The sequence below is a fragment of the Leucopleurus acutus genome (assembly GCF_964270905.1).
Source record: "Leucopleurus acutus genome assembly, chromosome: 6".
NCBI classification, from domain to species: domain Eukaryota; kingdom Metazoa; phylum Chordata; class Mammalia; order Artiodactyla; family Delphinidae; genus Leucopleurus; species Leucopleurus acutus.
Window position 1 is genome coordinate 111,050,142 of NC_139149.1, and position 13,032 is coordinate 111,063,173.

General features: G+C 39.5%; 1 protein-coding gene across 6 annotated transcripts in view; it reads left to right on the plus strand.

The window, feature by feature from the left end:
• The first annotated feature begins 853 nt into the window (after positions 1-853).
• Positions 854-13,032, plus strand: part of DIS3L2 (DIS3 like 3'-5' exoribonuclease 2) — a 374,902-nt gene continuing 362,723 nt past the window's right edge. For all 6 annotated transcript variants that reach the window (XR_014326289.1, XR_014326290.1, XM_082841670.1 and 3 more), the window contains exon 1: positions 854-937. The gene's annotated coding sequence lies outside the window, so the exon portion shown is untranslated. The remainder of the gene's footprint in view (positions 938-13,032) is intronic.

Genomic DNA, 13,032 nt, shown 5'->3' on the forward strand with positions numbered 1-13,032 from the left:
TTACTGAAATTCTTCTGCTGTCTCCTCAGCAGCCTTTCAAACAAACATTCTGCCTGCTCTTTGGGGGTTCCTCTTCCTTAGTTCACAGCTACCATATTGATGTTTTCTAGGTTCCATCCTTAACCATTCTCTCCTCTCTACACACTTCCCTGGGCAGGGCGTACAGACCTTTCAGTGGGTTTCTCAGTCGAGCCTACAGTCTTCCCTGGAACACTCTTCCCTACACTTTTAATTTGGTTGAGGTCTCCACCATCAGCTTTTCCCCACCTGAGCCTGGGTAGGCCTCCAGGGCAGGCTCCCCTAGCTTCCTTCACTTGCGCATCCCAATACTATATGCAGGATACTGCCTGCCTGCCCTCCTACCTAGCCTATCCGTTCGGAGGGCAGGACCATGCCTGGGTTGCCCCCCTCAGTATCCCGGGGCCAGCCCTGCACCTAGCCCTGAGCAGGTGCTCACTAACCAGGTGTGGAGAAACTCCAAGGATGAGTAAAACCTTGTCACAGGAGAGGACCGGCGTGGCTACACCCATAAGCTAGAAGTTGGGGGCAGGCGTCGCCGGCTGGGTGAGAGGCGGCCCGGCGGGTCGCAGCACTGAGGATTGGGGCTGGGGGCATTCAGGAGCAGGGGCGGGAGGGCTCCCGCCAGCGGCTGGCCCCTGAGCAGGGGACCGGGCAGCAACATCCATCGGTTACAGCCAGTCGTCTCCGCGAGGCCAGGCCATAGCAGTTGGGAGTGCCCTCCGCCTGGCCCTGCCCTGCTCCGGCCGCCGCAGCGCAAGTACAACAGACCACCGCCTCCGCCGCGCACTCACCCGCGCGCCTCGCTTTTGGCCCCTCCCGGCCACCGTTGCCTCCATAACTCTGCGACCGTGACCCGGAAGAGCATTCTCCTTAGCAACTGCGGGAGGGCGGCGGCGCTTGCCTCCCGGGAGACAAGGTGAGGCCTCCCCGTCCCCTCCTCGCGCGCCCCACCTCGATCCCTCCCCAGGAGCGACCCCGGGTCTGGCCTTCGAGGCCTCCGTATCGCTTCGGGGGGCACCTGCGCCGGCGGCCCCGGGCGAGTGCCCTCTGCCTCTGGAATCGCTCCCCGGCCCTGGCGTCGCCCCTGCCCACCCCACGCTCCTAGCCCACCCGGTCTCCCAGGCCCGTCTCCTCGCCCCCGAGCCCCGCCGGCCCTCCCTTGTAGCCTAGTATGGGGTCCTGGGAGGAGAAGCAGAGTTAAACAGGGCCTATTGCTGTAGAGAGAACGCTTCCCGAGGTTCGGGTCACCTGTGGACGCGTTCTTATGGGTCCGGATACAGATGTTTGGGGTTGACAGGGATGGGGCGCCTTAGGATCCTTGAACAGCAGCCACTTTATTGTAATACTTGGTGTTTGCCTGCCGCTTGGCGCTTTACAAACTGGTATACTTTATTTGCTTCGTTGATCGTGGAGATTCATTTAATCCAGCGTTTTGAACTGATCCTTTAACTGGGAATTAGCTTTCCAGTTTTTAGTGCGTTTAGTATTTTGTAAGTTGGATTTTGTGTCTACAGAACGACCTCTCCTTGGGACTGAGTAGGTTTGGGAAGAATTTCAAGTGAAATTTGCTACGTTGACGAAGTAGGGGCAGGTGTTGTTAATATCTTTGATTTACATTTGAAAACAGGTTCAACGCAATTCTGTTAAAATCCCAGCAGGCTTTTTTTCCCCCAGAAATTGACAAAGTAAAATTTATATGAAAATACAAGAGACTGAAAACCTCCCTTAACTGAGTTTGAAGAAGTGGGACTAAGGAAACTCTAAGCCTTATTTGAACATTGTTGGATAACTACATTATAATTAATCCAATGACAGTAGAGCTAAAACTGAGACATATGAACAGTTTTCGAAAATGACATTATATGGGACTAAAATATAGGAGTTTATATATCAAAATCCATTATTCAAAACAGTATAATTTCATTTCAGCTCAATAAGTATTTATTAAGTACTTACAGTGCTCAGCAATTGCTTAGAGACATAGAAGAGCCAGAGAAATTTATATAGGCATCTGAATTGATTTTTTCTGTAAGAGTTGAATAGGGCTTTTTGGCTCAATTGCTTTGGGCATCCTCCAAAGACTCATTTGTGAAGATGCACAAACTCTTAAGCAGACATTCTGTGATATTTTATTGCTTTCTTACAGGTTTGGTGCCCATTTGTTCACTTATTCAACAGGCATTTGAGTGCTTACTTGGTACTAGGCACTGTGTTTAGCATTGGAAATTAGGGAGAGTGAATTCATGCATGACCCTGTCCTCAGCGGATGCAATCAGATTAATCACATGAATGTAAAACTGCAACTGTGACAAGTATTTGAGTTAGGGAAGTCACAGAAGTGACATTTGAACTGAGATCTGAAGGATGCACAGGAAGGGAAGAGTGATCCAGTCGGAAAAAACAGCAAGGGCAAAAAGACCCTGTGATGGCAGGGTTCATGGAGAGGACTGGGGACTTAAGATACAGATCTGTGTATCTCTCAGGAAGAGTGTAGAAGAATCTCGTGAGAGAGGGGGTTGGAGAGGTGGGCCAGAGGGTGCTGGGCCTTGTAAGCAGGTTGAAGGGTTTATCTTTGGAGTAAAGAGAAACCTCTGTACAGTTTTACTTAGAGACTTAGGCTAGATTGTGGGTGGGGATGACACAGTTAGATTGTGTTTGACTAGCCTGCTTTGTATCTTCTACTATTGCTTAGTGTTTGCATTGTCTTCTCTTTCTTCGTTTTCTCAACATGCTCCTTCAGCTTTATTGCCGTTGAGGGAGACTCCATGTACCATTAGCAACGCACATCTACTTTTTTTTTAATTGGGAAAAAAGGAATTTTAGGGATTAGAATTGGACATTAGAAGTCGAGTTGAAATATTTTTGCATTAGTATGACTGCTAGGAGACTAATTTCTGTGACTCTTTTTAATTGTGGTTAAAAAATACATAGTATAAAATTTACCCTCTTAACCACTTTTTAAGTGTGCAGTTAACTATATTTACATTGTTGTGTAACATCGCTAGGAGTTTTTCATCTTGCGAAACTAAATTCTGTACAACGGCCTATTTCTCCTTCCCACCAACTCCTGGCAACCACCCTTCTACTTTTTATTTTCATGATTTTGACTACTCTAGATATCTCATATAAGTGAAATCATACAAGGTGTGTCCGTCCATTTGTACTTTCATACTCCTTCTCTGCAATATCCTTCCTTCTCCCATCAGTCAATTCAAATCCTACCAATTCTTTAAGGCCCAGTTCCTCTCCCTTGTCTTTCAACTTGAATTAATAGATCCAGAGTGGAAGAGGCCTTAGAAATTATCCTGTCTTATTCTAGGCGAGAAAATAGAGTCCTGTAGAAGTTTCAGTGATTAGCCCAAGGACAGACATCTTAGTGAGTTGGGGCAGAGTTGGGACTAGAGCTCTGGTCTTTCACCTTCTGGGTGGGTGCCTTTACTGCTTCAGTCTGCTTACATGTTGTGATTTTGTGCTTTATTCGTTAGTTAGACCAGAAGTACCACTGAGGCGCAGAAACTGATTTCCACATCCCCATTCCAATATGTTGAGGCATATTTGATGCCTAGGAAGTATTAGTTGACTAATTGATTGTCTTTAGGACTTTCATTGCCTAGAAGGTGACTCTGCATAAAATTTTGAACTTCATTGATTCAGATCCTTGATTATATTAATCAAATTTACATTGGTCCTTCTGCAGTTGAATGATTCTTTCACGTTTGCCATCAGAGTTGAGATTCTCACTTTTTCCTGTCTTTATTGTATGTATTTGCCCATGGCATATGTACTTGGGTTCCCCTGCACATTTTGATGAGGAAGCCATCAGAAATGAAAAAGAACACATTAAACTTTTTAGGTTAGCTGATTTATTTTGAGGCAAAGGTTTATGTTTATTTGTGAGTTTTATTACTGCTAAATGGTTTTGAAAGAGTCATATTTGTACTACATTTTATAGTGTTCATCTCACAATGCTTACAGACGAGTTGATTTTAGGTATTAGACTGGAAATTATTTTGAGGTGGCTCAGTATTTTAAGTACAAAAAAAGTATAACAAAGTGTTTTCTGGTGTGAGGAAGATTTGTAAATTTTTATTTTCAGTTTCCCCATTTATTCCAGACTTTGATTTTCTGTAATGTTGACCAGCCTTATAGGATCAGCCTTATAGGATACAGTTTTTAGAGTATCCTTTTACTGTGTAACCTTCAAAAAGTTTTTTGTTTTATCTGGGGAGTTTCTGTGGGAAATGAATTCATTTTCATTCAAGTACTACTAAGCACACGTTCAAATCAAAGTGTGGGCCTGCAATAGTTCTGTAAATCCCTCTGCGGTCCGGCTATTAGTGCCATTATTGGTGACGTGAGAGAAACTCAGCCAGAATTCTTGTTATCTTTATTAGACTGAGGGTGGTGGAACTGCACAAGATGCTTGTTTGTGTCATGTAACAGGAGGTAGAAGGATTTGACAGTAAGAACTTTTCAGATAGCATTTTATTTGGAACCATAGAAAGAACTTGATGCCCCAGAGTTGCAATTATGTGATTAACTCTTGTGTTGATGCTAGATTTAGTCAAGTTTAGTCAGCCATTAGTCTAAAAAAACTTCTTTCCCAATTTTTAAAAATTGTGATAAAATACACATAATATAAAATTTACCATCGTAACCATTTTTTGGTGTACAGTTCAGTGGTATTAAATACATTCATAGTGTTTTGCGATCATCACCACCATTCATCTCCAAAAACCGAAACTCTATACCCATGAAACCACCATTCTTCCCAGCCTCTGGCAACTACTAGTTTGCTTTCTGTCTCTGTGATTTTGACTACTGTAATTACCTCATATAAGTGGAATCACACAGTATTTGCCTTTCTGTGCATAATGTTCTCAAGGTTCATCCATATTGTAGCATATGTCAGAATTTCCTTTTTAAGGCTTGTATGTATATACCACATTTTGCTTATCCATTGATCCATTGATGGACACTTAGGTTGTTTCACGTTTATCTGTTGTGAATAATGCAGCTAATGGACATGAGTGTGCAGTCCAACTACTTCTGATTCTTTCTTAAAACCCAGTAATAGCTGCCTCTTGGATGCACTAGTGGTGGCAGACAAGAGATAGTGTTCCCACTAGTAGGAAGGGACTTTCATGTTACACAAAGCACAGTGAAAATGTCTGATGAAATTAGCTGGAGATAAGGGCTAATGAAGAGGTACCTTGCCCTCAGAAAATGCCTTCTAATTAGAAAATTAAGAGGAAGGGGATTATCATTTATGGAACCCCTCCTATGTGTTGAGTAATTCACATGTATTATGTCATTAAATATCAGTTGTTGTCCATTGAGAAAGAGGATTCAACTCTTTTACTGGGGAGAATATAGAGGCTCAGGAAGTTTACTTAGGTCATAAGGCAGTAAGTGTTAGAACTAAAGTATGGACCCATGTCTGTCTGATTCCAAAGTCCATATTCCTTCCACCACAACACATTGTGCTACTTCTCTAAATCAGGTTCTGATTTCAGCATGAGTGCTACGTATGAGAACATCGACATCAGTTCTAGAGGAACCATAAGGAAAAGGGCAAGTAATGAAGTAGACTGATACAGTAGGGAGTTACCTGTTCCCTGTGGTTTAAAAAATCCTTCAAATGAAGGACAGTAATTGTTGGGAGTATTTGATAGACTTGAGAGCTTGGGTACCTAAACCAGGAGGAGGCAGGGAGTTATGTAATGCTAATTGAGTAACTTTGCCCTTTAGATTCCTCTGAGGCTTCCTTTAATGAAATTGGATTGTTTCTATCTCCCATTAGGATTTGATGAGGAAGAGGTTTGTAGTGATTGTCTAGGTGCTGAGGGATTTGGAGAGAAGCCCCAAACATTTCTGTTTAACTTCACCTCATTTAGAGAGCGTTTCTCTACATGGGAAATAGTTGCTCCTTTCCCTCTTTGTCTTGGTCAGCTTTAGTTAGTTTTAGAGGATTGAATGTGAAACTGTAGCAGCAGTTATATGAGGGAGGAGATAACAGCACATGGTTATTTTTGTTTTAATTGTACTTAAAATCAACAATTTACATGGTTTGTTATTCTTTTTAGTTATTTTATGTTTTTTAAATGAAAACATATTTGAATTGTTCATAGATCTTTTGCTCCAATAAGACATTTGTTTTCTTTATGATTTACTGAATTTTGCCAGTTCAAATCAGTCTTAATAGTTTGGAAGTAAGGATGCCCTATAAATTTTATGACTAAAATATACATTATTAATAGGGAATACTTTTAATTATTGAATTAGGAACCAACTTGTATTGTGAAGCATTATTAGTTATTGGTTAAAACCATATATAAATATCTTTTTTTTGCGGTACGCGGGCCTCTCACTGTTGTGGCCTCCCCTGTTGCGGAGCACAGACACCGCACGCTCAGGCTCAGCGGCCATGGCTCACGGGCCCAGCCACTCTGCGGCATGTGGGATCTTCCTGGACCGGGGCACGAACCCGTGTCCCCTGCATCGGCAGGTGGACTCTCAACCACTTTGCCACCAGGGAAGCCCCAAGACCATATTTTTTAAAAGCTGGATAATTGAGGTGTTGTCAACTTACTATAAATTGTATGTATTAAAAGTATACAATTTATTAAGTTTTGATATATGTATATACTCGAGACTATTATCACAAACAAGATAGTGAACATATCCATCACCCTCAAAGCTTTCATTACATCCCTGGCTCCTTGACCCCCATGCCAGACAACCACTGATCTTTCTGTAATTATATATTAATTTTATTTCGTAGAATTTCCTGGAATTTTATATAACTGGAATCATATAGTATATAGTTATGCTTCTTTTACTCAGCATAATTATTTTGATATTTATCCTTTTTTTTAATGTATCAGTAGTTGATTCCTCTTTAATGCTGAGTAATATTCCTTTGAATGGACGTACCGAAGTTTATTAATACATTCACCTGTTGATGGGTGTATTGGTTGTTTCTAATTTTTAGTTGGTAACAAATGAAGTTGCTATGAAAATTTGTGTACGAGCCTTTGTGTGGATGTATACTGTTATTTCTCTTGGTTAAATACCTAGAAGTAGAATGGCTAGATCATATGGTAGGTATATGCTTAACTTTTAAAGCAACTGTCAAAGTTTTGGAAAGTGGGTGTACTATTTTGCATTCCCACCAGCAAAGTATAAGAGGTCCAGTTCCTCCTCATCCTTGCCAACACTTGGTATGGTCTTTTTAACTTTAGACTTTCTTATAGATGTATATTGGTACCTCATTAGGATTTTATTTTATTTTTAACATTTATTTTATTTTTTTTGGCTGCACCATGAGGCATGAGGGATTTTAGCGAGCCTGCACCCCCTGCAGTAGAAGCGTGGAGTCTTAACCACTGGACTGCCAGGGAAGTCCCCTGATTTTAAATTGTATTTCCCTAAGGAAGTGATGCTCTTCATCTTTTCATGAACTTGTTTGCTATCCATATAACTTCTTTGGTGAAATGTCTGTTCAGATGTTTTGTCCATTTTTCATTGGGTGTGTTTCCTTATCACTGAATTTTAGAAGTTCTTTGTATATTCTGGATGTATATCCTTTTTCAGGCATAGGATTTGCAAATATTTTCTCCTAGTCTCTTTTTATTCTCTTGATGACTTTTGAAGAGCAGTTCTTAATTTTGATGATGTCCAACTTACAATTTTTTCTTTTATGGATTGTGCTTTTCTTGCTTTATCTAAAAAATCTTTGCCTAAGTTAATATCACAGTGATATTCTCCTGTGTTCTGGAAGTTTTACTTGTAAATCTATGATCCACTTTGAGTAAATTTTTATATATAGTGCAAGGTATGGATCAAAGTTCATTTTTTAAATATATGGAATTCAAAAAAAAAATAAACGGAATCCAGTTTTTTTAGAACCATTTGTTGAAAAGACTGTATTCCTTCACTTAATTCCCTTGTGCCTAGGTTATACCTAGGTTGAAAATCTATACATATTTTTGGTTCTATTTCTGGACTCTCTGTTTCATTGATCTATTTGTAGATATTGATGCCAGTACTACACTGATTTGATTCCTATAGTTTTATAAAAAGACTTGAAGTCAGATAGTGTAAATCCTTCAACTTTGATGTTCTTTTTCCAGACTTTGGCTCTTTGAGGTCCTTTTCATTTCTGTGTTAATTTTAGAATCAGCTTGTCAGCTTTTCAAAAAGTCCGCTTGAGAATTTGATTCAAATTTTATTGAACCTATAGATGATTTGGGGAGAATGCCATCTTAACATCTTCCAACCCATGAACATTTATTTAGGTTTTCTTTTCTTTCTCTCAGCAATATTTTGTAGTGTTCACTGCACATATCTTGTACATCTTTTGTCACAGTTAGCCCTATGTATTTTATATTTTTGATGCTATTGAAATGATGGTTTTTAAAATTTTATATCTTTGACTGTTGCTAGTATATAGAAATATGATTGATTTTTGTACATTGGCTCTTTGTTAACCTGGCTATGCTTATTTCTTCTAGCAGCTTTTTAAATAGATTTCATTGGATTTGCTACATAACGATTATGTCATCTGTGAATACAATTTTACTTCTTCCATTTTTTAAATATATTTATTTATTTTTGGCTGTGTTGGGTCTTCATTGCTGTGTGCGGGCTTTCTCTAGTTGCGGTGAGCGGGGGCTCCTCTTTGTTCTGTGGCTTCTCTTGTTGCGGAGCGTGGGCTCTAGGCATGTGGACTTTAGTAGTTGTGGCACATGGGCTCAGTAGTTGTGGCTAGAGGGCTCTAGAGCACAGGCTCAGTAGATGTGGTGCATGGGCTTAGTTGCTCTGCGGCATGTGGGATCTTCCCAGTCCAGGGATCGAACCCGTGTCCCCTGCATTGGCAGGCGGATTCTTAACCCCTGCACCACCAGGGAAGTCCCTACTTCTTACTTTTTAATCTTTAACTTTTTATTTTTTCTTATTGTACTGGCTTCAGTTCCCAGTACAATGTTAAATAGAAGTGGTGGAAGTAGACATATTTGTCTTATTCCTGATCTTAGGAAGAAAGCATTTAGTCTTTCACCATTAAGTGTGATGATAGCTGTAGGCTTTTGGTATATTTTCTTTGTCAGTGAAGAAGTTTCCTTCTATTCCTAGTTTGCTGAGAGCTTGTTTTTTTTTTTTTTTAATCAGAAACAAATGTTGGATTTAGTCAAATGCTTTTTCCGAGTCTACTGGAAATGGTTTAATATAGTCAATTACATTGACTTTCAAATATTAGAACTAACCTTGCATTCTCTAGATAAACCCTACTTGGTCCTGATGTGTTATTATTTTTATATGTCATTGGAATTTCTTTCTTTTTTTTAAATTTTTTTATTTTTTTAAGTGTTCTCTCTTTTTTTTTACATCTTTATTGGAGTATAATTGCTTTACAATGGTGTGCTAGTTTCTGCTTTATAACAAAGTGAATCAGTTATACATACACATATGTTCCCATATCTCTTCCCTCTTGCGTCTCCCTCCCACCCTCCCTATCCCACCCCTCCAGGCGGTCACAAAGCACCGAGCTGATCTCCCTGTGCTATGCAGCTGCTTCCCACTAGCTATCTACCTTACGTTTGGTAGTGTATATATGTCCATGCCTGTCTCTCGCTTTGTCACAGTTTACCCTTCCCCCTCCCCATATCCTCAAGTCCATTCTCTAGTAGGTCTGTGTCTTTATTGGAATTTATTTCTTGAAATTTATTAAAAATTTTCCATCTGTGATTATGACAGATACTGGTTTGGGATGATTTTTCTTGTAATATCTTTGTTTTTGTTTTTGGTATCAGAGTAGTGCTGGCAACCTTCAATGAATTGGGAAGTATTTCCTTTCCTTTAATTTTCCGGAATAGTTTGTATAGAGTTGGTATTTCTTCCTTAAATGTATTAAGTACATACACATTTAGAATTGTTATTTGCTCTTGATGAATTAACCCCTTTAATGTTATGAAATGATCTTTAGCCACAGTAATGTTCTGTGCTCTGAAACCTACATTGACTGATATTAATGAAGCCATTCCGGCTTTCCTTTTGTTAGTGTTAGCATGGTATATCTTTTCCATACGTTTACTTTTAACTTATTTGTGTCTTATATTTGAAGTGTTTCTGTAGGCAGCATATTGTTGAGTGTTGCTTTTTAACTAGTCTGACAATCTTTTTCTTTTTGGCCATACTGCATGGCTTGTGGGATCTTAGTTCCCCGACCAGGGATCAAACCCATGCCCCCTGCAGTGTAAGCGTGGAGTCCTATCCACTGGACCACCAGGGAATCCCCCCTGACAGTCTTTTAATTGGTGTACTTAGACCATTTACATTTAATGTGATTATTGATATGGTTAAGTTTGATCTTTCATCTTGTTATTTTTCTTTTTTGTCCCATCTATTCTTTGTTTCACTTCTTTCGGATTAATTTTGTTTTTTCTAAAATTGTCCATCTCCCTTGTTGGCTTATTAATGATAACTATTTATTTATTTAGTGGTTACTTTAGGGTTTATATATACACGTTAAACTTATCACAGTCTACTTTCAAGGATATCATACCACTTCACATATAAAAACTTTGTGTGTGTGTGTGTCTGCGTTGGGTCTACGTTGCTGCATGTGGGCTTTCCCTAGTTGCGGTGAGCGGGGGCTACTCTTTGTTGCTGTGTGCGGGCTTCTCATTGCTGTGGCTTCTCTTGTTGCTGAGCACAGGCTCTAGGGCGCGCAGGCTTCCATAGTTGTGGTGCACAGGCTGTGGAGCGCAGGCTCAGTAGTTGTGGTGCATGAGCTTAGTTGCTCTGTGGCATGTGGGATCTTCCCAGACCAGGGATTGAACTCGTGTCCCCTGCATTGGCAGGCAGATTCTTAACCACTGTGCCACCAGGGAAGTCCTTTTTTTGTTTTGTTTTGTTTTGTTTTTTTTATTTGTTTTTGAGAATCTTTTAGCAGTATCTTTTAATTTTCCCTCCTGGCCTTTGTGCTCATCATTTTTTTACTTCCACATATATGATCAATTCCAGTATACACTGTTATTATTATTTATAAGTAATCAATTGTCTTTTAAAGAGACTTAAATTTTAAGAATAGGGCTTCCCTGGTGGCGCAGTGGTTGAGAGTCCGCCTGCCGATGCAGGGGACGTGGGTTCGTGCCCCAGTCCGGGAAGATCCTACATGCCGCGGAGCGGCTGGGCCCGTGAGCCATGGACGCTGGGCCTGCGTGTCCGGAGCCTGTGCTCTGCAACAGGGGAGGCCACATTGGTGAGAGGCCCGCGTATCGCAAAAAAAAAAAAAAAAAAAAAAAAAATTTTAAGAATAAAATCTTTATATTTACCCGTAAGTTACTTTTTCTAGAGCTCTTCATTCTTTTGTGTAGATCCAGGTTTGCATCTTTTTTATCATATTCTTTCTGCTTTGAGGACTTTAGTGTTTCTGGCCATGCAGGTTTGCTAGTGATGATTATTTCAGTTTTCACATGTCTGAAAAAGTTTGTATTTTGCCTTTGTGTTTGAAAGATATATTTGCTGCATAAAGAATTCTAGATTAACATTTTTTATTTTTAATCAGTGTTATAAGGATTTTGATTCACTGTCTTCTACCTTGCTTGTTTCTGACAAGAAATCTGACCTCTTTATTTCTGTTTCTTGTACTTAATGTGTCTTTTTTTTTTCTCTGCTGCTTTTAACATTTCCCTTTAGACTGGTTTTAACCAAATTGATTATGATTTGCCTTGGTATAGCTTTATGTTTCTTGTGAATCACTGAACTTCTTAAACTGTAGTTTTATAGTTTTCATCAAATTTGGAAAATTTTCAGTTGTTACTTCTTCAAATATTTTTTCTTTCTTTACTTTTCTCAGTCCCCTTCCTCTGCCCTGCTGATTTCAGTTATACATATATTAGGTTGCTTAAAGTCCCACAGCTCACTGATGCCCTCTGTTCATTTTTTTCTGTCTTTTTTTCCTATTTTTCATTTTGGATAATTCCTATTGCTTTATCTTCAAGTTTACTAATTTTTTCCTCAACAGTGTCTAATCTGCTGTTAATCCCATCCAGTGTAGTTTTCATCTCAGGCATCATCATTTTTATTTCTAGAAGTTTGATTTGGATCCTTTTTATATCTTCACTGTTTCTTAACCTGTTCAGTTTTTCCTCTAACTTTTTAAACATACAATTCTAATAACTACTACTTTCCTGTACTTTTTCATTATTCCTATATATTTCTACATTCTCTCTTTCTTTCTCTTTGTCTCTGCCCCTCTCTTTCTCTCACACACACAGTACCCACATACCCTCTATTTATTAATGAAGTAATGCAAGATACATAATAATTTCCCTATTTTGTATATTTGGATATAGGCTTAAGAAAGCTAGGTAGTTTGGTTTGCTCAATATCAGACAGTTAATGTTCAGATTAAAATCTAGGTTTTTCACAATGTCTGCTCTTTCCATTACTCCTGCTTCAGTAGGAGAGATAAGACAAGTGTTTAACTAAAACAGAAGTAAGAGTAGGGATGGCACCATAATAGAGAAGGATTATGAAAGATCACAAGGGAGTGTGTAGGTTATAAAAGACTTCCAAGGATGCAGGAAGCATTAGGGATGAGCCTTGAAGGACAAGTGAGATTTTGCATGATACTCTAAGGAGGGCGAAGCATTTGCGGAGAGAAGAGTGTATTGCAGTATGTGAGATTTGGAAGAGTGAGGCATGTGTTTAGCTGAATTGGGTGTGACTATGGAAAGCAGACGACTAGGGAGGTTAGATTAGACTGAATTGTGGAGTGTTTTTGATGTCTGACTTTATCACAAGTTTTTTAATATATCTTATCTTTTCAACTGCTGCATGCCTCTGACACAGAGATGGAGTCTTTTAAAATTTCCCTACATTCCTTAGTACAGTCTTGCACATAATTCATTTATAGCTTTTCTTACTATAGCACCCTTAGTTCTTCTTTATTAGTACTTGTGATTGCATTGTTTATTGTATAAGAAGTCTTAAATCTTGTGTTCA